Source organism: Bos indicus, chromosome 10 (genome assembly GCF_029378745.1).
Source record: "Bos indicus isolate NIAB-ARS_2022 breed Sahiwal x Tharparkar chromosome 10, NIAB-ARS_B.indTharparkar_mat_pri_1.0, whole genome shotgun sequence".
In the NCBI taxonomy this organism is placed as follows: Eukaryota; Metazoa; Chordata; class Mammalia; order Artiodactyla; family Bovidae; genus Bos; species Bos indicus.
The window spans coordinates 74,597,442-74,619,892 of record NC_091769.1 but is presented as its reverse complement, the minus strand read 5'-3'; the positions used below and the strand labels follow the sequence as shown (position 1 = coordinate 74,619,892).

The following is a 22,451-nucleotide window of genomic DNA, read 5'->3' as shown; positions in this document are numbered from 1 at the left end:
TCTCCTCAGTCCTTCCTATTCTCTGAGATACAGTGATACTTAAATTAGGCCAATTAATAATTCTACAATGGCTTCAAAGTGTTCAAGTGAAAGGAAGAATCACGTCTCTCACTTTCAATCAAATCTACAAGTGACTAAGCTTAGTGAGGAAGGGATGTCAAAAATGCATAGGCCTAAAGCAAGGCCTCTTGTGCCAAACTGTTAGACAATTTGTGAAGGGAAAGGAAAAGTTCTTGAAGGAAATGAAAAGTGCTACTCCAGTGTACACATGAATGATAAGAAGCAAAGAAAATAGTCTCATTACTGATGTGGAGAAAGATTTAGTGTTCCGGGATGTAAGATCAAACCAGCCACAATATTTCCTTAAACCAAAGCCTAATCCAGAGCAAGCCCTAACTCTCTTCAATTCTATGAAGGCTGAGAGAGGTGAGGAAACTGCAGAAGAGAAGTCTGAAGCTATTAAAAGTTGGTTTATGAGGTAGAAGCTGCAACAAGTTATCCAGGAGATCTAGCTAAGATAATCAGTGATAATTGCCACACTAAGCAATAGATATCTAGTGCAGATGAAACAGCCTTCTCTTAGAAGAAAATGCCATCTAGGACTTTCAAAACTACAGAAGTAAAGTCAATATCCAGCTTTAAAGGACAGGCTGCCTCTCTTGTTGGAGGCAAATGCAGGTAGTAACTTGAAGTTGAAGCCACTTACCATTAAAAAACCTTAGAGTCTTTAGAATTATGCTAAATCTACTCTTCCTGTGTTTTATAAGAACAGCAAAGCCTGAATGGTAGCATGTCTGCTTGCAACATGGTTTACTGAATATTTTATGCTCACTGTGGAGATATACTGCTCAGAAAAAAAATATTTCTTTTAAAATAGACTCTTTGTGACCCCATGGACTGGCCCACCAGGCTCCTCTGTCCATGGAATTCTCCAGACAAGAATACTGGAGTGAGTTGCCATTCCCTTCTCCAGGGAATCTTCCAAACCCAGGGATTGAACTCAGGTCTCCTGCATTTCAAGAGGATTCTTTACCATCTGAGCCACCAGGAAAGCCCCAAAATGTTACTAGTGACTAACAAATCCACCTGGTATTTCAAGAATTTGGATGGAAATGTGTGAAGAGATTAATGTTTTTGTCATGCCAACTAACTCAACATTCATTCTACAACCCTTGGATCAAGGAGTAGTTTTTGACTATTAAGTCTTATTATTTAAGAAATACATTTTGAGGGTGTGTATCTGCTAAAGACGGTTGTCCTTCTGACTGTTAAGGCAAAGTAAATTGAAAACTTTCTGAAAGGATTCACTATCTTAGATGCCTTTAAGAACATTCATGATTCATACAAAGAAATCTAAATATCCATACCAACAGGAGTTTGGAAGAAGTTGGCGGTAACTGTCAAGGATGACTTTGAGGGGTTCAAGACTTCAATAGAGGATGTCACTGCAGATGTGATGGAAATAGCAAGAGAACTAGAAGTGGAGCCTGAAGATGTGATTGAATTGTTCCAATCTCATGATAAAACTTGAGCAGAGGTGAAGCTGCTCTTATGGATGAGAAAAGAAAGCAGTTTCTTGAAATGGAACCTGCTCCTGGTGAAGATGCTATGAAGACTGCTGTAATGACAACAAAGGATTTATAATATAAACAGAGTCTGAAAGGATTTGACTTCAATTTTGGAAGAAGTTCTACTGTGGGTAATATGCTATCAAACAGTATCGTATGCTACAGAGAAATTTTTCCTGAAAGGAAGAGTCAATTGATATGGCAAACTTCATTGTTGTGTTATTTTAAGAATTTGCCAAAACCATCCCTACTTTCAGCAACCAACACCCAAAACTCTGATCAGCCAGCAGCCATCAACATTGAGGCAACACCCTCCCCCAACATAAAATGTTATGACTCACTGAAGTCTCAGATTATAGTTAGTATTTTTTAGCAGTAAATTATTTTTTATCCATCTTGTGCATTGTTTTTTAAGACATAATGCTATTGAACACTTAACAGAATACACTACAGTGTAACATTTATACATACTGGAAAACTGAAAAAGATTGTGTGACTCAGTTTTTTGTGATACTCACTGTATTGTAATGCCCAGGAACCAACCCTCCATATCTCCATATATTCCTGACCAGATTGTGCTAAAATGTTTAAAAATTATCAATCTGGTTATGATGTTGACAGTGGTTAAAATAAAGCATTGAAAAGGGTGCTAGAGTGTTAAGAATTAAACACATAAAAAATATTTAGGAAATGAGCTTTTTCTAAGAATCAGAATAAAAATGCAAATATCATATGAATTTTTTAAACACAAAATATTGGTAACAAGGTACAGTGGAAAGGGAATATCTGGTCTCTATAGTGAAACAAAACCAAATTCCTGAAGAAGCTGCAAGAATAGGCCAAATATTGCTGTAGGACAGAGGGCACTGTATAAGCAGAGTAACTGAGTATTTGGTAAAAAACCTGGGTGCAGTAGATGAGCAACTTAGGAAAAGGGGAATTTTAATCCAAATTTAATGTGCAAATCCAATCAATGGGTATCACAACTTTTAGAGATACTAGCTACCTATCAATACCCAAGTAGACTTTAGTTTGGTAGATGTAGAACATGAATCACAACATTGCTATATCTACATTGCCTGATTAATTTTATTATTCAGCATTGTTACAGGAAAAAGTCAGTTCAGTCACTGAGTCATATCCAACTCTTTGCAACACCATGGACTGTAGCATGCCAGGCTTCCCTGCCGATCACCAACACCTGGAGTTTACTCAAACTCATGTCCATCAAGTTGGTAATGCCATCGAACGATCTTATGCTCTGTCATCCCCTTCTCCCATCTTCAATCTTTCCCAGAATCTGGGTCCTTTCCAATGAATCAGTTCTTCATGTCAGGTGGCCAAAGTACTGGAGCTTCAGCATCAGTCTTTCCAAAGAATATTCAGGACTAATTTCCTTTAAAATTGATTGGTTTGATCTCCTTGAAGTCCAAGGGATTCTCAAGAGTCTTCTCCAACACTACAGTTCAAAAGCATCAATTCTTTGGCACTCAGCTTTCTTTATAGTCCAACTCTCACATCCAATCATGACTGTTGGAAAAATCATAGCCTTGACTAAAAGGCCTTCATTGGCAAAGTGATGTCTCTTCTTTTTAATATGCTGTCTCAGTTGGTCATAGCTTTTCTCCCAAGGAGCAAGCATCTTTTAATTTCATGGCTGCATTCACCATCTGCAGTGATTTTGGAGCCCCCCAAAAGTAAAGTCTGTCACTATTTCCATTGCTTCTCCATCTATTTGCCATGAAGTGATGGAACCAGATGCCATGAATTAGCTTTCTGAATGTTGAGTTTTAAGCCAGCTTTTTCACTCTCCTCTTTCACTTTTATCAAGAGGCTCTTTAGTTCTTCTTTGCTTTTTGCTATAAGGATGGTGTCATCTGCATATCTGAGGTTATTGATATTCTTCTCAGCAATCTTGATTTCAGCATGTGCTTCATCCAGCCCAGAATTTTGCATGATGTACTCTACCTATAAGTTAAATAAGCAGGGTGACAATATACAGCCTTAATGTACTCATTTCCCTATTTGGAACCAGTCTGTTGTTCCATGTCCAGTTCTAAGTGTTGCTTCTGGACCTGCATACAGGTTTCTCAGGAGGCAGGTCAGGTGGTCTGGTATTCCCATTTCTTAAGAATTTTCCACAGTTTGTTGTGATCCGAACAGTCAAAGGCTTTGGCGTAGTCAATAAAGCAGAAATAGATGTTTTTCTGGAATTCTCTTGATTTTTGATGATCCAACAGATGGCAATTTGATCTCTGGTTCCTCTGCCTTTTCCAAATCTAGCTTGAACATCTGGAAGTTCACAGTTCACGTAATGTCAAAGCCTGGCCTGAAGAATTTTGAGTATTACTTTGCTAGCCTATGAGATGGGTGCAATTGTGCAGTAGTTTGAGCATTCTTTGGCATTGCCTTTCTTTGGGATTGGAATGAAAACGGACCTTTTCCAGTCCTGTGGCCATTACTGAGTTTTCCAAATTTGCTGCCAAATTGAGTGCAGCCCTTTCACAGCATCATTTTTTTTAGGATTTGAAATAGCTCAACTGAAATTTCATCACCTTCACTAGCTTTTTTCATAGTGATACTTCCTATTGCCCACTTGACCTTGCATCCAGGATGTCTAACTCTGAGTGATCACACCATTGTGATCTTCATGATCTTCTTTGTATAGTTCTTCTGTGTATTCTTGCCACCTCTTCTTAATATCTGTTAGGTCCGTACAATTTCTGTCCTTTATTGTACCCATCTTGGCATGAAAATTTCCCTTGGTATCTCTAATGTTCTTGAAGAGCTCTCTAGTCTTTCACATTATATTGTTTTCCTTTATTTCTTTGTACTGATCACTGAGGGAGGCTTTCTTATCTCTCCTTGCTATTCTTTGGAACTCTGCATTCAAATGGGTATATCTTTCCTTTACTCCTTTGCCTTTTGCTTCTCTTCTTTTCATAGCTTTTTGTAAGGCTTCCTCAGACAACCATTTTGCTTTTTTCCTTTATTTTTCTTTGTGACAGTCTTGATGACTGCGTCTTGTACAATGTCACAAACCTCTGTCCATAGTTCTTCAGGCACTCTGTCTGTCAGATCTAATCCCTTGAATCTATTTGTCACTTCCACTGTATAATCATATGGGACTTGGTTTAGGTCATACCTGAATGGTCTGGTGGTTTTCCATACTTTCTTCAATTTAGGTCTGAGTTTGGCAAGGAGAAATTCATGATCTAAGCCACAGTCAGCTCCCGGTCTTGTTTTTGCTGACTGTAAAGAGCTTCTCCATCATTGGCTGCAAAGAATACAATAAATTTAATTGAGGTATTGACCATTTGGTGACATCCATGGGTAGAGTCATCTCTCGTGCTGTTGGAAGAGGGTGTTTGCTATGACCAGTGTGTTTTCTTGGCAAAACTCTGTTAGCCTTTGCCCTGCTTCATCCTGTACTCTAAGGTCAAATTTGCCTGTTATTCCAGGTATCTCTTGATTTCCTCCTTTTGAATTCCAGTCCTCTATAATGAAAAGGACATATCTTTTGGGTGTTAGTTCTAGAAGGTCTTGTAGGTCTTCATAGAACTGTTCATCTTCAGCTTCTTCAGCATTACTGATTGGGGCATAGATTTGGATTGCTGTGATATTGAATGGTTTGCCTTGGAAATGAACAGAGATCATTCTGTCATTTTTGAGATTGCATCCAAGTACTGCACTTTGGACTCTTGTTGACTATGAGGGCTACTCTATTTCTTCTAAGGGATTCTTACCCACAGTAATAGGTATAATGGTTATCTGAGTTCAATTCACCCATTCCACTCCATTTTAGTTCACTGAGTCCTAAAATGTTGATGTTCACTCTTGCTGTCTCCTGTTTGACCACTTTCAATTTACCTTGATTCATGGACCTAACATTCCAGGTTCCTGTACAAAATTGTTCTTTACAGCATCAGACTTTACTGCCATCACCAGTCACATCCAAAACTGGGTGTTTTTGCTTTGGCTCTGTCTCTTCATTCTTTCTGGAGTTATTTCTCCACTGTTCTCCAGTAGCATATTGGGCACCTACCGATCTGGGGAGTTCATCTATCAGTGTCCGTTTTTTTTTTTTTTTTTTTACCTTTTCATACTGTTTATGGGGTTCTCAAGCAAGAATACTGAAATGTTTTGCCATTCCCTTCTCCAGTGGGCCACATTTTGTCAGAACTCTCCACTATGACCAGTCTGTTTTGGGTGGCCCTTCATGGCATGTCTCATGCTGCTGCTAAGTCGCTTCAGTCGTGTCTGACTCTGTGCGACCCCATAGACGGCAGTCCACCTCATTCATTTAGACATGGCTGTGATCCATGTGATCAGTTTGATTAGTTTTCTGTGATTGTGGTTTTCATTCTGTCTGCCCTTTGATGGATAAGAATAATAGGCTTATGGAAACTTCCTTATGGGAGGGACTGGCTGAAGGGGAAACTGGTTCTTGTTCTGATGGGCGGGGCCATGCTTAGAAAATCTTTAATCCAATTTTCTGTTGATGGGCGTGGCTGTGTTCCCTCCCTGTTGTTTGCCCTGAGGCCAAACTATGGTGGAGGCAATGAAGATAATGGCGACCTCCTTCAAAAGGTCCCAAGCAGGTACTGCCATACTCAGTGCCCTTGACCCTTTACCAGGCCACTACCAACCCACGCCTCTGCCGGAGACTTTCTGGACACACATGGGCAATTCCAGGTCAGACTCTTGTAGGGTCACTGCTCCTTTCTCCTGGATCCTGGTGTGCACAAGGTTTTGTTTATGCCCTCCAAGAGTCTGTTTCCCCAGTCCTGTGTAAGTTCTGGCATTTCTATGGTGTGGTTAATGTTGACCTCCTCCAAGAGGACTTATGCCATACCCAGGTCTGCTGCACCCAGAACCCTGACCCTGTGGCAGGCCACTGCTGCCCTGTGCCTCTGCAAGAGACACAAACACAGTTCTGGCTCAGTCTCTGTGGGGGACTCTGGGTTCTGGTGTACACAAGATTTTGTCTGTGCCATCCAAGAGTCTGTTTACCCATTCCTGTGTAAGTTCTGGTGGCTCTATGGTGGGGTTAATTGCAACCTCCTCAAAGAGGGCTTTTGCTATACCCAGGTCTGAAGCACCCAGGGTCCCTGCCCCTGCAGCAGGCCACTGCTAACCCATACCTCCACAGGAGACACTCAAACACTCAAAGGCAGGTCTGGCTCAGGCTCTGTGGAGTCCCCTGGCATGCATAAGGTTTTGTCTGAGCCCTCGGAACATCTCTGGCCAGTATGGGGTTTGATTCTAAATGCAATTTCGCCCCTCCTACCATCTTGCTGTGGCTTCTCCTTTGCCCTTGGACATGGGTTATACTTTTTTGTGGGATTCAACATTCTCCTGTTGATGGTTGTTTGGCAGCGAGTTGTAATTTTGGAGTTCTAGCCGGAGAAGATGAGCACACATCCTTCTACTCCTCCAGACAGTTGAAAATGGAAAACACTCACTTTCTTGGTGCACTGGATTAGTCTTCCTTCAATCTCAGTAGTCTAGACCAATGCTGCACAACATATAGTATCTGAATTGATAAAGACTATCAACTCTGTTACAGATCTGCAAAAAAAAAAAAAAATACTGTTAGTGAGGGTAAGCATTTAGGCATTTTTATAGTAATGTGGCATTGCTGTAACATCCAAGAGCATAATAAGTGGATTTGTCATTTTGAATAAGATTAGACCAGTTCAGTTGTTGAATTCATGATATGATTTTTATATGTTTCAAACTGAACCCTAATATGCCATATGAGATAATGTTGTGAGGTGTGATGTTTTAAGGTGTTTGTTACCTCTATTTCAAAAGATGTAGGAATATGAGAAAATATAAGCTTTTATATTTATAACAATATTTTATACTTAATATTTGATCATTTTTTCTAGATTTAATATCTATAATTTATAATTAAATTAAAGAAGTCAATTTTTAATTATTTATTTTAAAATGTATCTTGTTCAGTTACTTTCTTGTGCAGCTATTTGTGACACCATGAACTGCACCACAATAGGCTTCCCTGTCCTTCATTATCTCCTGGGGTTTGATCAAACTCATGTCCATTGAGTCAGTGATGCCATCCAACCATCTTATCCTCTGTCTTCACCTTCTCTTCCTGCCCTCAGTCTTTCATAGCATCAGGGTCTTTTCCATTGAGTTGGCTCTTTGCATCAGGTGGCCAACATATTGGAGCTTTAGCATCAGTCCTTCCAATGAATATTCAGGGTTGATTTCCTTTAGGATTGACTGGTTCAAAATCCACGCTGTCCAAGGGCTTCTCAAGAGTCTTCAACATCACGGTTCAAAAGCATCGATTCTTTGGTGCCCAGCCTTCTTTAAGGTCCAAATCTCACATCTATACATTACTACTGGGAAAACCATAGCTTTGACTATATGGACATTTGACAGCAGCAAAGTGACGTCTCTGCATTTTAATGCACTGTCTAGGTTTGCAAAAGCTTTTCTTCCAAGGAGCAAGTCTCTTTTAATTTCCTTGCAGTCACCATCTGCAGTGATTTCTGAGCCCAAGAAAATGAAATCTGACAAAGTTTCCACTTACTATCCATCTATTTGCCATAAAGTAAGAGGATTGGATGCCATGATCTTCATTTTTTGAATGTTGAGTTCTAGCCCAGCTTTTTCACTCTTCTCTTTCACCTTCATCAACAGGCTCTTCAGTTCTTCTCCACCTTCAGCCAGTAGAGTGGTATCATCTGCATATCTGAGGTTGTTGATATTTCTCCCAGCAGTATTGATTGCAGCTTGTGATTCAAGCAATGATTCACAAAATGTACTCTACATGTAAGTTAAACAAGTAGGGTGACAGTATACAGCCTTGTTGCACACCTTTCCCAATTTTGAACCAGTCTATTGTTTAATGTCCAGTTGTAACTGTTGCTTCTTGACCTGCATACAGTTTTCTCAGGAGGCAAGCAATGTGGTCTGGTGTTCCCATGTCTTTAAGAATTTTCCACAATTTGTTGTGATCCACACAATCAAAGAAATTAGCTTAGTCAATGAAGTAGAAGTTTTTCTGGAATTCCCTTGCTTTTTTTGTGACCCAATGGACACTGACAATTTGATTTCTGGTTCCTCTGCCTTTTCCAAATCCAGATTGCTACATCTGGACGTTCTTGGTTCATTTGCTGCTCAAGTCTAGCTTGAGTGATTTTGAGCATAATCTTGCTAACATGTAAAATGAATGCAATTGTTTGGTAATTTGAGCGTTCTTTGGCATTGCCTTTCTTTGGGATTGGAATGAAAACTGACCTTTTCCAGTCCTGGGTCCACTGCTGAGTTTTCCAAATTTGCTGGCATATTGAGTGTAGCACTTTAACAGCATCATCTTTTAGAATTTGAAATAGTTCAACTGGAATTCCATCACCTCCACTAGCTTTGTCTGTAGTAATGCTTCCTTAGGCCCACTTGACTTTGCATTCCAGGATGTCTGGCTCTAGATGAGTGCTCACACCGTCTTGGTTATCTAGGTCATTAAGATCTTTTTTGCACAGTTCTTCTGTGTATTGCCACCTCTTCTTAATCTCTTCTGCTTCTTTATGTCCTTGCTGTTTTTGTCCTTTATTGTGCTCATCTTTGCATGAAATGTTCCTTTGATATCTCTAATCTTCTTGAAGAGATCGCTAGTCTTTCCCATTCTATTTTTTCCCTCTATTTCTTTGCACTGATTACATAGCATGACTTTTTTTTTTTTTTTAATCTCTCCTTGATATTCTTTGGAACTCTGCATTCAGATGGGTCTATCTTTCCTTTTCTGCCTAGCCTTTCACTTCTCTTCTTTTCTAAGCTATTTTTAAGACCTCCTCAGACAACCAGTTTGCCTCCTTGCACTTCTTTTTCTTGGGGATTGTTTTGGTCACCACTACAGTGTTATGAACCTCCATCTATAGTTCTTCAGGCACTCTATCAGATCTAGTTCTTTGAATCTATTCATCACTTCCACAGAATAAGAGACTTGATGCCTAGGGATTTCCCCTACTTTCTTCAATTTGAGCCTAAATTTTACAATAAGGATCTGAGCCACAGTCATATCCAGGACTTGTTTTTGCTGACTGTATAGAACACTTTATCTTTGGATGCAAAGAATATAATCAATCTGATTTCAGTATTAACCATCTGGTGATGTACGTGTGTAGAGTCGTGTCTTGTGCTGTTGGAAGAGGGTGTTTGTTATGACCAGTGGGTTCTCTTGGCAAAACTCTGTTAACATTTGCTCCACTTCATTTTGTACTCCAAGGCCAAGCTTGTTACTCCAGGTATCTCCTAACTTCCTACTTTTGCATTCCAGTTCCCTATGGTGTACAGGACATCATATTTTTGTGTTAGTTCTAGGAGGTCTTGTAGGTCATCATAGAATGGTTCAACTTCAGCTTTTTTCAGCATTAGTGGCTGGGGCATAGACTTGAATTACTGTGATGTTGAATGCTTTGCCTTGGAAACGACTGAAGCTCATTCTTCATGTTTGAAATTGCAGCCAAGTACTTCATTTCAGACTCTTTTGTTGACTATGATGGCTACTCTATTCCTTGTAAGGGATTCTTGCCCATGGTAGTAGATATTATGGTCATCTGAATTAAATTCACCCATTCCAGTCCATTTTAGTTCACTGATTCTTAAAATGTTGATTTTCACATTTGCTATCTCCTATTTGACCACATCCAATTTGCCTTGATTCATACATTCTAAGTTTCTATGCAATATTTTTCTTTACAGCATTGGACTTTACTTTTACCATCAGATAAAACCACTACTGAGCATTCTTTCCACTTTGGCTCAGCGTCCTCCTTCTTTCTGTAGCCATTTCTCTGTTCATCCCCAGGAGTATATTGGACAGCTAATAATCTGGACTATTTTTCTTTCAGTGTCGTATCCTTTGCCTTTTCAAATAAATATGTCTTACATGTAACTAATAAAACTTCATTGTACCCTTTTCCCTAACATGCTAATAGTAATGAATTATATAACAAATATAACATATTATATAAAAACTACAACAAATTATAAAACAAATATAAATATATATAACACATAACATATTTAATATGTTTATAATATATAATACGTTTTATATTCATTGTAATATATAATAAATTTATATACTTATATATTTTTATATAATTATATAAATAATTATATATTTAAAGGCAGAGGAACCAGAGATTAAATTGCCAACATCCGCTGGATCATGGAAAAAGCAAGAGAGTTCCAGGAAAACATCTATTTCTGCTTTATTGACTATGCCAAAGCCATTGACTGTGTGGATCACAATAAACTGTGGAAAATTCTGAAAGAGATGGGAATACCAGACCACCTGATCTGCCTCTTGAGAAATTTGTATGCAGGTCAGGAAGCAACAGTTAGAACTGGACATGGAACAACAGACTGGTTTCAAACAGGAAAAGGAGTACGATAAGGCTGTATATTGTCACCCTGTTTATTTAACTTCTATGCAGAGTACATCATGAGAAACGCTGGACTGGAACACAAGCTGGAATCAAGATTGCTGGGAGAAATATCAATAAGCTCAGATATGCAGATGACACCACCCTTATGGCAGAAAGTGAAGAGGAACTAAAAAGCCTCTTGATGAAAGTGAAAGTGGAGAGTGAAAAAGTTGGCTTAAAGCTCAACATTCAGAAAACGATCATGGCATCCGGTCCCATCACTTCATGGGAAATAGATGGGGAAACAGTGGAAACAGCGCCAGACTTTATTTCTCTGGGCTCCAAAATCACTGCAGATGGTGACTGCAGCCATGAAATTAAAAGATGCTTACTCCTTGGAAGGAAAGTTATGACCAACCTAGATAGCATATTCAAAAGCAGAGACATTACTTTGCCAACAAAGGTCCGTCTAGTCAAGGCTATGGTTTTTCCTGTGGTCATGTATGGATGTGAGAGTTGGACTGTGAAGAAGGCTGAGCGCCGAAGAATTGATGCTTTTGAACTGTGGTGTTGGAGAAGACTTTTGAGAGTCCTTTGGACTGCAAGGAGATCCAACCAGTCCATTCTGAAGGAGATCAGCCCTGGGATTTCTTTGGAGGGAATGATGCTAAAGCTGAAACTCCAGTACTTTGGCCACCTCATGAGAAGAGTTGACTCATTGGAAAAGACTCTGATGCTGGGAGGGATTGGAGGCAAGAGGAGAAGGGGACAACAGAGGATGAGATGGCTGGATGGCATCACTGACTCGATGGACATAAGTCTGAGTGAACTCCGGGAGTTGATGATGGACAGGGAGTCCTGGTGTGCTGTGATTCATGGGGTCGCAAAGAGTCAGACATGACTTAGTGACTGATCTGGTCTGGTTATAATTTTATATAAATAATATGTTTTTAATATATATATATAACATATAACATTATATAACAAATATAACAAATTATAAAAATGGACGGGTTCTTAAAATATAAAGACAAAAAAGTTTATCTGAGTTATATTTAATTTGGTTTTGTAAACATATTTAATGATGGTGTGAGAAAAACCACAGAGTATTATTTGCAGAGATATAAACTGTGGAAAATTCTGAAAGAGATGGGAATACAAGACCACCTGACCTGTCTCTTGAGAACCCTGTATGCAGGTCAGGAAGCAACAGTTAGAACTGGACATGGAACAACAGACTGGTTCCAAATAAGAAAAGGATTACGTCAAGGCTATATATTGTCACCCTGCTTATTTAACTTATATGCAGAGTACATCACGAGAAACACTGGGCTGGAAGAAGCACAAGCTGGAATCAAGATTGCCCGGAGAAATATCAGTAACCTCAGATATGCAGATGACACCACCCTTACGGCAGAAAATTAAGAGAAACTAAAAAGCCTCTTGATGAAAGTGAAAGTGGAGAGTGAAAAAGTTGGCTTAAAGCTCAACATTCAGAAAATGAAGATCATGGCATCCGGTCCCATCACTTCATGGGAAATAGATGGGGAAACAGTGGAAACAGTGTCAGACTTTCTTTTTTGGGCTCCAAAATCACTGCAGATGGTGATTGCAGCCATGAATTTAGAAGACGCTTACTCCTTGGAAGAAAAGTTATGACCAACCTAGATAGCACATTCAAAAGCAGAGACATTACTTTGCCAACAAAGGTCCTTCTAGTCAAGGCTATGGTTTTTCCAGTAGTCATGTATGGATGTGAGAGTTGGACTGTGAAGAAAGCTGAGTGCTGAAGAATTGATGCTTTTGAACTGTGGTGTTGGAGAAGACTCTTGAGAGTCCCTTGGACTGCAAGGAGATCCAACCAGTCCATTCTAAAGGAGGTCAGCCCTGGGATTTCTTTGGAAGGAGTGATACTAAAGCTGAAACTCCAGTACTTTGGCCACCTCATGAGAAGAGTTGACTCATTGGAAAAGACTCTGATGCTGAGAACGATTGGGGGCAGGAGGAGAAGTGGACGACAGAGGATGAGATGGCTGGATGGCATCACTGACTCGATGCACACGAGTTTGGGTGAACTCCGGGGGTTGGTGATGGACAGGGAGGCCTGGCATGCTACAGTTCATGGGGTCGCAGAGTTGGACACGACTGAGTGAATTGAACTGAACTGTCTAATGAAGCAATGAAACCATTAAAACCTAAGTAGAATTTTCAAACAAACCATTACAAATATATTCACACAAAAATAATAATTTGAAAGTAAGAATATTGAATTATAAAGTCAATATAAGATGTTATATGTGAATATTAATAGTCTAAAATGTACTCTTTCAGTAAACACATATAAGTTTTATAATTTTCATTTTTTATATTTTATGTTCTGATTATATTTTTGAAATGTAATTCTATATCTAATAAATATCAGGATTGAATCTAATAAAAATCAAGATTTTATAGTATATGTTTTATTTTAATATTAATAAATTTCTTTTATACTATGTTGATCTCAATGGATATGAATCACAAATAAAAGCAATTAAAAATATTCACAGATAGTTGACAAGCCTCTTCTCTAGGCAGCCTGTATTTTGGCTTAGTATTTCTCAGGCTGATTTTAATATGTGTGAAAAACTTGTGGATATTGTTAAAATGAGTATTATGAATTCAATATATTTATGATAGATGGTATTCTACATTCTATTGATTAAAAAGTTTGCAGATGATGCTAAAGCTGCCAGTTTCTATATCACAGTTTGAATATCACATTATTATAATTTTCTCATATATTCAGTATTATCCCACTTCACTAACACTGATGAATATGAATATGACTCTCCATTCCTGCCACCCCCCCCACCCCTAAGAAAAAGAGTGGAAAAGGAAGCCAATAAGTATAATGGAAAATTTGAAGTTTCATGTGACTATCTTAATTTGACTCGATGAAGGAATATTATGAAGAGGTATCTGGGATTTTCCTATAAGGGTCATAATTATATGCAGATAACCTAAATGAAACAGTCATACTCTTTTTTCAGGCAGCAAGAATATGCTCTATCCAGATACAACAGTGCTTCTTCACTATAAATCTCTGACTGAAGTGCAGACCCCTCTTGACTTGAAGAGGGAATCTCAGGCCCTTGGAGACTGTGGGCTACTTCTATGTGCAAATAACTTCCTTGAGGATGAAATTCTGGGCCATAACCTTATTGGTTCAAGTGCTAAAAGTAAACAGTAATTTTAAAGGGGGAAATGGGGTTGTATCCCTTGTTAACAAAACTAAGCATAAAATAACAAGAAGTAGATTCATGGTGTAAATGACAGCTTCTCTGGCTTTCACTATTATAACATGATATCCACAAAAATTGGTGAATGGGGCTTACAGATTCCAGTAATAACAATGTGGCATGCTGAGATTAAGCCTCCAGGAGACACAGCAGAAAGAGATACCTATATAAAATCTAAGACAAACATATAGCATCACCCAACTGATGCTGGGAGGGATTGGGGGCAGGAGGAGAAGGGGACAACAGAGCATGAGATGGCTGGATGGCATCACTGACTCGACGGACGTGAGTCTGAGTGAACTCCAGGAGTTGGTGATGGACAGAGAGGCCTGGCATGCTGTGATTCATGGGGTTGCAAAGAGTTGGACACGACTGAGGGACTGAACTGAACTGAACTGTGTGAAGGCATAGGATAGTGATCAAAACCATCAACTGGAGGGGAATCTTCCTTTAAGAGACAGGAAAAGTTAGATCCTGGCAATATGTGTAATTTAAATTTTTTTTTGTCTGACTCATCCCCCAATCTTCCCTTGGCTCAAGACATCAGAAAACTGTTTGGGTTATCACAAAACTTCAGCTTTACTAGCTTCAGTTATTAGAAGACATTGTAAAACAAATAAAACAAATAATTAGAAGACATGGTAAAACAAATAATTAAGGGGCAGAAGATCTAGAGAGGAGGAGGTCGCATAGATGAAAGCCACAAAATCTTCATGTAAAATGTGTAATCACTGAAATCTTTGGCTAACCAAGGATCTGTGCTATTGTAGAGGAGACACCAGTGTCTACAGTAACTTGAAGATAGAAAAACTGATTAGAGATTTCAACTGCTGTTATAAATTGAAACCTGAAATGCAAAGTTTGACCTAGCTGTGTTAAATGCTTCCCTGCTGGCTCACGTGGTACAGCATCCACCTGCAATGCAGGAGACCCAGGTTCAATCCCTGGGTCAAGAAGATCCCCTGGAGAAGGGAATGGCACCAGTATTCTTGCTTGGAGAAATCCATGGACAGAGGAACCTGGTGGGTTACAGTCCATGGGGTGGCAAAGAGTCAGACATGACTGAGCAATTACAACACACTTGAGAAAAAGGTAACTAAAGTCAAAGTCTCTATAATGTATCCATCATAATCTTTAATATTCATGTAAAAAACACTTAGGTTTTTTAAAAAGCATTATAAAATATAACATATAAGTACTAATCAAAAGAAATCTTCAGTAGTTTTATTAATATCAAATTAGTGAACTTTGGGGCAAAGAAAATTATCAGGACTAAACATGACCGTTCACCAAGAAGACAAAACAATACCAGATGATCATGCAAAAATAAAGATCTTAAAGATACATAAGGCTTATGTATTTTTGTAATATATAGAAAAATTGAAATAACTGAGAGGAGAAAGTTATAAATATCCTTAAAATTTAGGAAGATTGAAATCATTTCATGTATCTTTTCCAAACACAAAGGTATAAAACTAGAAATCAATAGCAAGAGGAAATCTGGAAATTTCACAAGTATATAAAAATTAAATAATACAGTCCTGAACAACCAATTGTCAAAGGTATACTAAAATAGGAAGTCAAAAGATATCTTGAAAAAAATGAAAATGGAACCACAAAATAACAAAACTTCTAGGGTACAACAAAAGCACTGGTAAGAGGGAAGTTGACAGTGACAAATGAGTGCATTAAAAAATTTTCAAATAAATAATCTAATTGTATACCTTTGTTGTTGCTGTTCATTCACTTGGTTGTGTCCAACTCTTTGAAACCCATGCATTGCAGCACACCAGGCTTCCCTGTCCTTCACCATCTCCCAGAGCTAGCTTTAACTCATGTGCATTGAGTCGATGGGCTTCCGTGTTGGCTCTGATGGTAAAGAGTCTGCCTGCAATGCGGGAGACCCAGGTTCAAATGATCCCTGGTTGGGAAGATCCCCTGGAGAAGAAAATGGCAACTCACTCCAGTACTCTTGCCTGGAAAATTCCAGACAGAGGAGCTTGGTAGGCTACAGTCCATGGGGTAACAAAGAGTTACAGTCCATGGGGTAACAAGACTGAGTGACTTCACTTTCTTTCAAATAGAGTTGGTGATACCATCTAACCATCTCGTTCTCTGTCATGCCCTTCTCCTCCTGCCTTCCATCTTTCCCAGCACCAGGGACTTTTCTAATGAACCAGCTCTTCGCATCAGGTGATCAAGTATTGGATCTTTAGCTTCAGCATCAGTCCTTCCAATGAATGTTAAAGATTTATTCCCTTTAGGATTGACTGGTTTGGTCTCCTTACAGTCCAAGGGATTTTCAAGAGTCTTCTCCAGCATCAGAGTCTCAAAACATCAGTTCTTTGGTGCTCAGCCTTCTTTATGGTCCAGTTCTCACATCTATACATGACTACTGGAAAAATCATAGCTTTGACTAGATGGACCTTTGTTGGCAAAGTAATGTTTCTTCTTTTTAATATGCTGTCAAGGTTTGTCATATCTTCTCTTCCAAGGAGCAAGCACCTTTTAATTTCATGGCTGCAGTCAGCCACTGCAGTGATTTTGGAGCCCCCCAAAATAAAGTTTGTCACTGTTTCCATTGTTTCCCCATAGATTTTCCATGCATTGATAGGACCGGATGCCATGATCTTTGTTTTTTAATTTTAAGCCAACTTTTTCACTGTCCTCTTTCACTTTCATCAAGAGGCTCTTTAGTTGTCCTTTGCTATATCTGAGGTTATTGATATTTCCCCCAGAAATCTTGATTCCAGCTCGTGCTTCATCCAGCCCTGCATTCCATGTAATGTACTCTGCATATAAGTTAAATAAGCAAGGTGACAATATACAGCCTTGACATACTCCTTTCCCAATTTGGAATCTGTCCATTGTTCTATGTCCGGTTCTAACTGTTGTTTCTTGACCTGCATACAGTTTTCTCAGAAGGCAGGTCAGGTGGTCTGGTATTCCCACCTCTTAGAGAATTTTCCACAGATTGTTGTGATCCACACAGTCAAAGATTTTATTTTAACATAGTTAATGAAGCAGAAGTAGATATTTTTCTGGAATTCTTTTGCTTTTTTATGATCCAATGGATGTTAGTAATTTGATCTCTGGTTCCTATGGGTTTTCTAAGTACAGCTTGAACATCTGGAATTTTTTGATTCATGTTCTGTTGAAGCCTAGCTCGTATAATTTTGACCATTACTTTCCTAGAAAGTGAAATTAATGCAATTATATGGTAATTTGAACATTCCTTGGCACTGCCTTTGTTTGGGATTGGAATGAAAACTGACCTTTTCCAGTCCTGTGGCCACTGCTGAGTTTTCCAAATTTGCTGGCATGTTGAAATCAGCACTTTAACAGCATCATCTTTTAGGATTTGAAGTAGCTCAGCTGGAATTCTATCACCTCCACTAGCTTTGTTCATAGTGATGCTTCCTAAGGCCCACTTGACTTTACACTCCAAGATGTCTGGCTCTTGGTGAGTGATCACAGCATAGTATTTATGTGGGTCATTGAGATCTTTTTCATATAGTTCTGTGTATACTTGCCACCTCTTCTTTATCTCTTCTGCTTCTGTTAGGTCTGTATTGTTTCTGTCCTTTATTGTGCCTGTATTTGCATGAAATGTTTCCTTGGTATCTTCAATTTTCATAAAGTAATCTCTAGTCTTTCCCATTCTATTGTTTTCCTCTATTTCTTTGCATTGATTACTTAGCATGCTTTAAAAAAAAATCTCTCCTTGCTATTTTTTGGAACTCTGCATTCAGATGGTATGTCTTTCATTTTCTGCTTTGCCTTTCATTTATCTTCTTTTCTTAGCTATTTGTAAGGCCTCCTCAGATGACATTTTGCCTTTTTGCATTTCTTTTTTTGGGGGACAGTTTTTCTCACTGTGTCCTGTACAGTGTTACGATCCTCTGTCCTTAGTTCTTCAGGTACTCTGTGTATCAGATCTAATCCCTTGAATCTATTTATCACTTGCACTGTATAATCATAAGTGATTTGATTAAGTCATACCTGAATGGTCTAGTGGGTGTCCCTACTTTCTTCAATTTAAATCTGAATTTTGCAATAAGGAGTTCTTTATCTGAGTCACAGTCCACTTCCAGCTGCAAGGATATAATCAATCTGATTTTGGTATTGACCAGCTGGCAATGTACATGTTTAGAGTTGTCTCTTGTGTTGTTGGAAGAGGGTGTTTACTATGACCAGTGTACTCTCCTGGCAATACTCTGTTAGCCTTTGCCCTGCTTCATTTTGTACTCCAAGGCCAAACTTGTCTGTTACTCCAGGGATCTCTTGACTTCCTACTTTCGTATTCCAGTCCCCTATGATGAAAAAGGCATCATTTTTTGTTGTTAATTCTAGAAGGTCTTGTAGGTCTTCATAGAAATGTTCAAGTTCAGCTTCTTTGGCATTAGTGGTTGGGGCATAGAGTTGGGTTACTCTGATATTGAATGGTTTGCCTTTACACTTTAAACAACTAAAAAGAACAAACTAAGTCTAAAGTTTGAAGAAACGAGATAACGTCAATCAGAGCAGAAATAAGTAGAGAACATAAAAAAAAAATACCTAAAAATCATTAAAATTAAAAGTTGAACTTTGAAAAGAGAAACAAAATTGACAAAACTTTAGCTAGACTTATCAAAAAATAAAGTGAGGACTCAAAATTAGGAATTAAAGTGGAGCTACTACAACTGATAAAACAAAATTGCAAAGAGTCATAAGCAACTACTATGAATAATTACTTGCCAACAAACTGGGAAACCTAGAAGAAATGGATAAATTCCTAGAAAATATGTAATTTATCAATATGAAATAATGAAATAAAAAAATCTAAACATATCAGTAATGGGCAAGGATATTGAGTCACTGATTAAAAGCTTCCCAGCAAATAAAATCCCTGGACCAGATGGTGAATTCTACCAAACACTTAAGAAAAATTATAACCAATCTTACTCAAACTATTCCAGACTGTTGAAGAGGAGGGAATACGTCCAAACTTATTTTATGAGGACAGCATTACCTTGATATCAATGCTAGATAATGACATTAAAACTACAGGCCAGTATTCTTAGTGAACATAGATACAACAATTTTCAATAAAATGATACCAAACTATGTACAACAGGGTATTGGAGATTCTAGCCAAAGCAATTAAGGAAGAAAAAGGCATCCAACTGAAAAGAAAAAGGTAAAATAGTCTCTACTAGTGACGTGATCTAGTACATAGAAAATCGTGAATTCTACCAAAAAGTTGTTAGAATTAATCAATGAATCCAATGATGTTGCAGAATACGAAATTGGTATAAAACAATTGTGGGGGAACAAAATGACGTGGCTGCCTGGGTGACAACCCCAAGAAGGAGGGATTTCTGTTTTCCCCATGGAGGAGCAGGCTGTGGGGTAATGAGCTCAGTTATGTGAACTCCAGAGCCTACCTGGCTGTCTCATGCCTGAGTCCTGCCACCCCTTCCTCCAAGAGAAGACACCCATCAAGATCTGTCCTTGGAGAGAACAAGATGGTGGAGGAGTAGGTGGATGTGGAGTACATCTCTCTCCCCAGCTATATCAGGAGTACAACTTCAGACACATAAGTGGATCCAGAACACCAGCTGGAGTGGACAGGAGCACCTGACCAGTGGAAAAGAAAATATAGACCATGCAAAACTTGATAGGATGAAGGAACTAGGGGGAGAAACAGGAATGTTAGTAGGACTGGACCTGCCCTCTGCGGGTAGGGGAACTGAAGCAGGGGTCTGATTCCCACACTGGGGCAATTGTCTGAGTTAGAGGAGAAATATTTAAGGCTGAGAGTGAAACAGCTGGTCTGTGCCAACCTAAATGGAATGAGAATCAGACAGTCCTTGCTGCAGCCATATATACCCTGGACAAGGACACAGGTCCCCTAGAAGGCACAGCAGCTGGGAGTTGGATTTTAGGGATTGTGGAGCAATCCCATGGCTAGGGCTGCTGTTTACTGAAGAGAGATGGATCCAGGGTATGTGAGGGAGGAGTTTGTGGTGGGAGGTGCCTGTGGAGGGAAGCCAGGCAGCCGTGGAAACAAGGTGACGCTGCTGAGTCATGCATAGTGGGTGGAGCCATCACCATAGCCTCTCTCTCCCCACACTGCCAGCATCAGCAGCTGAACAATAGAGAGGCAGTTCAGTTCAGTTTCGTTCAGTTGCTCAGTCGTGTCCGACTCTTTGCGACCCCATGAATCACAGCACGCCAGGCATCCCTGTCCATCACCAATTCCCGGAGTTCACTCAGACTCACGTCCATCGAGTCTGTGATGCCATCCAGCCATCTCATCCTCTGTCGTTCCCTTCTCCTCCTGCCCCCAATCCCTCCCAGCATCAGAGTCTTTTCCAATGAGTCAACTCTTCGCATGACGTGGCCAAAGTACTGGAGTTTCAGCTTTAGCATCATTCCCTCCAAAGAAATCCCAGGGCTGATCTCCTTCAGAATGGACTGGTTGGATCTCCTTGCAGTCCAAGGGACTCTCATGAGTCTTCTCCAACGCCACAGTTCAAAAGCATTAATACTTTGGCGCTCAGCCTTCTTCATAGTCCAACTCTCACATCCATACATGACCACAGGAAAAACCATAGCCTTGACTAGACGGACCTTTGTTGGCAAAGTAATGTCTCTGCTTTTGAATATGCTATCTAGGTTGGTCATAACTTTCCTTCCAAGGAGTAAGCGTCTTTTAATTTCATGGCTGCAGTCACCATCTGCAGTGATTTTGGAGCCCCCAAAATAAAGTCGGACACTGTTTCCACTGTTTCCCATCTATTTCCCATGAAGTGATGGGACCGGATGCCATGATCTTCGTTTTCTTAATGTTGAGCTTTAAGCCAACTTTTTCACTCTCCACTTTCACTTTCATCAAGAGGCTTTTGAGTTCCTCTTCACTTTCTGCCATAAGGGTGGTGTCATCTGCATATCTGAGGTGATTGATATTTCTCCTGGCAACCTTGATTCCAGCTTGTGCTTCTTCCAGCCCAGTGTTTCTCATGATGTACTCTGCGTATAAGTTAAATAAGCAAGGTGACAATATACAGCCTTGACGTACTCCTTTTCCTATTTGGAACCAGTCTATTGTTCTATGTCCAGTTCTAACTGTTGCTTCCTGACCTGCATACAGATTTCTCAAGAGGCATATCAAGTGGTCTGGTATTCCCATCTCTTTCAGAATTTTCCACAGTTTATTGTGAAGCAGGCCCATCAAATGCCTGATGAACTACAGAGTAGGACCCCACCCAGGTTGCCCCTTTAAGAGCCTGGGACACTGATTTTCAGAGTAGGACCCCAGCCAGGGGGGCCCCTCTATGTGCCTGATGTGCCAAACAACAGAGAAGGACCCCAGGTAAGGGAGTCCTCTAAGTGCCTGAACGGTGGAGCTACGGAGAAAAACTGACCAAAGAGGCCTTCTGATCGCTAGCGACAAGAGGCTAGAAAAAAGACTCTGGTTGGTAGGTCCAAAACTCCTGCAGTGGAGGCAGTCCATGTCCCTGTACACATAGTGGTGCCAGGGTCCCCACAAGCCAAGCAGATGTTCCACCTTCACTCTCAACTCTCACTAGGGCATAGCTGTCACAGACAAAAAAAGTCTTGTGTCTATGTGCACAGGGTTGCTTTGGTCATGTCCAACTCTTTGCAACCCTATAGACTGTGGCCTGCCAGGCTTCTCTATCAGGGGGGTTCCCCAGGCAAGAATACTGGAGTGTATTGGCCAAAAATGATTGCCATACTCTTCTAGAGCACTGTATTTCCTGCTGCCCTTGCTGCCAACTCCCCTGAGTATCTGGTGTTGCCAGAACCCCTGCAACCCAAGCAGCTTCGACACCTCCACACCTGGCCCGCACAGGAGCAAACCCAAGTCCTCCAGGGCAGCCTCAGGAGACCCCAGTGGCCGGCCCACATGCTGAGGAGGAAATAAAACCACAATTGAAACCCAGGGGCAGTGTGGCTAAGATAGAAGACTCAAAGCCTTCCCACCAGCTGTATAAGCTGCAGATTAAATCCACATAATCAAACTAGGCAGACTCTGTATCTATGGAATATATAAAGGCACATCGAGAGCTCCCACAAAAGAAAATGCACTAGCTCTAATAGCTGTGGACATTGGTGGCAAGAACACACAGGAGTAGAACCAGATTAGAATCTGAGCTGCCCTGACAGCAGGTCCAGAGATCAGCAGAGTG

At 39.9% G+C, this 22,451-nt stretch overlaps 2 pseudogenes; both read left to right on the top strand.

Moving 5' to 3' along the window:
• Positions 1-67: 67 nt before the first annotated feature.
• On the top strand, positions 68-782 carry LOC139185470 (tigger transposable element-derived protein 1-like; annotated as a pseudogene).
• Positions 783-1,106: 324 nt separating this feature from the next.
• Positions 1,107-1,894, top strand: LOC139185469 (tigger transposable element-derived protein 1-like; annotated as a pseudogene).
• The last annotated feature ends 20,557 nt before the right edge of the window (positions 1,895-22,451 follow it).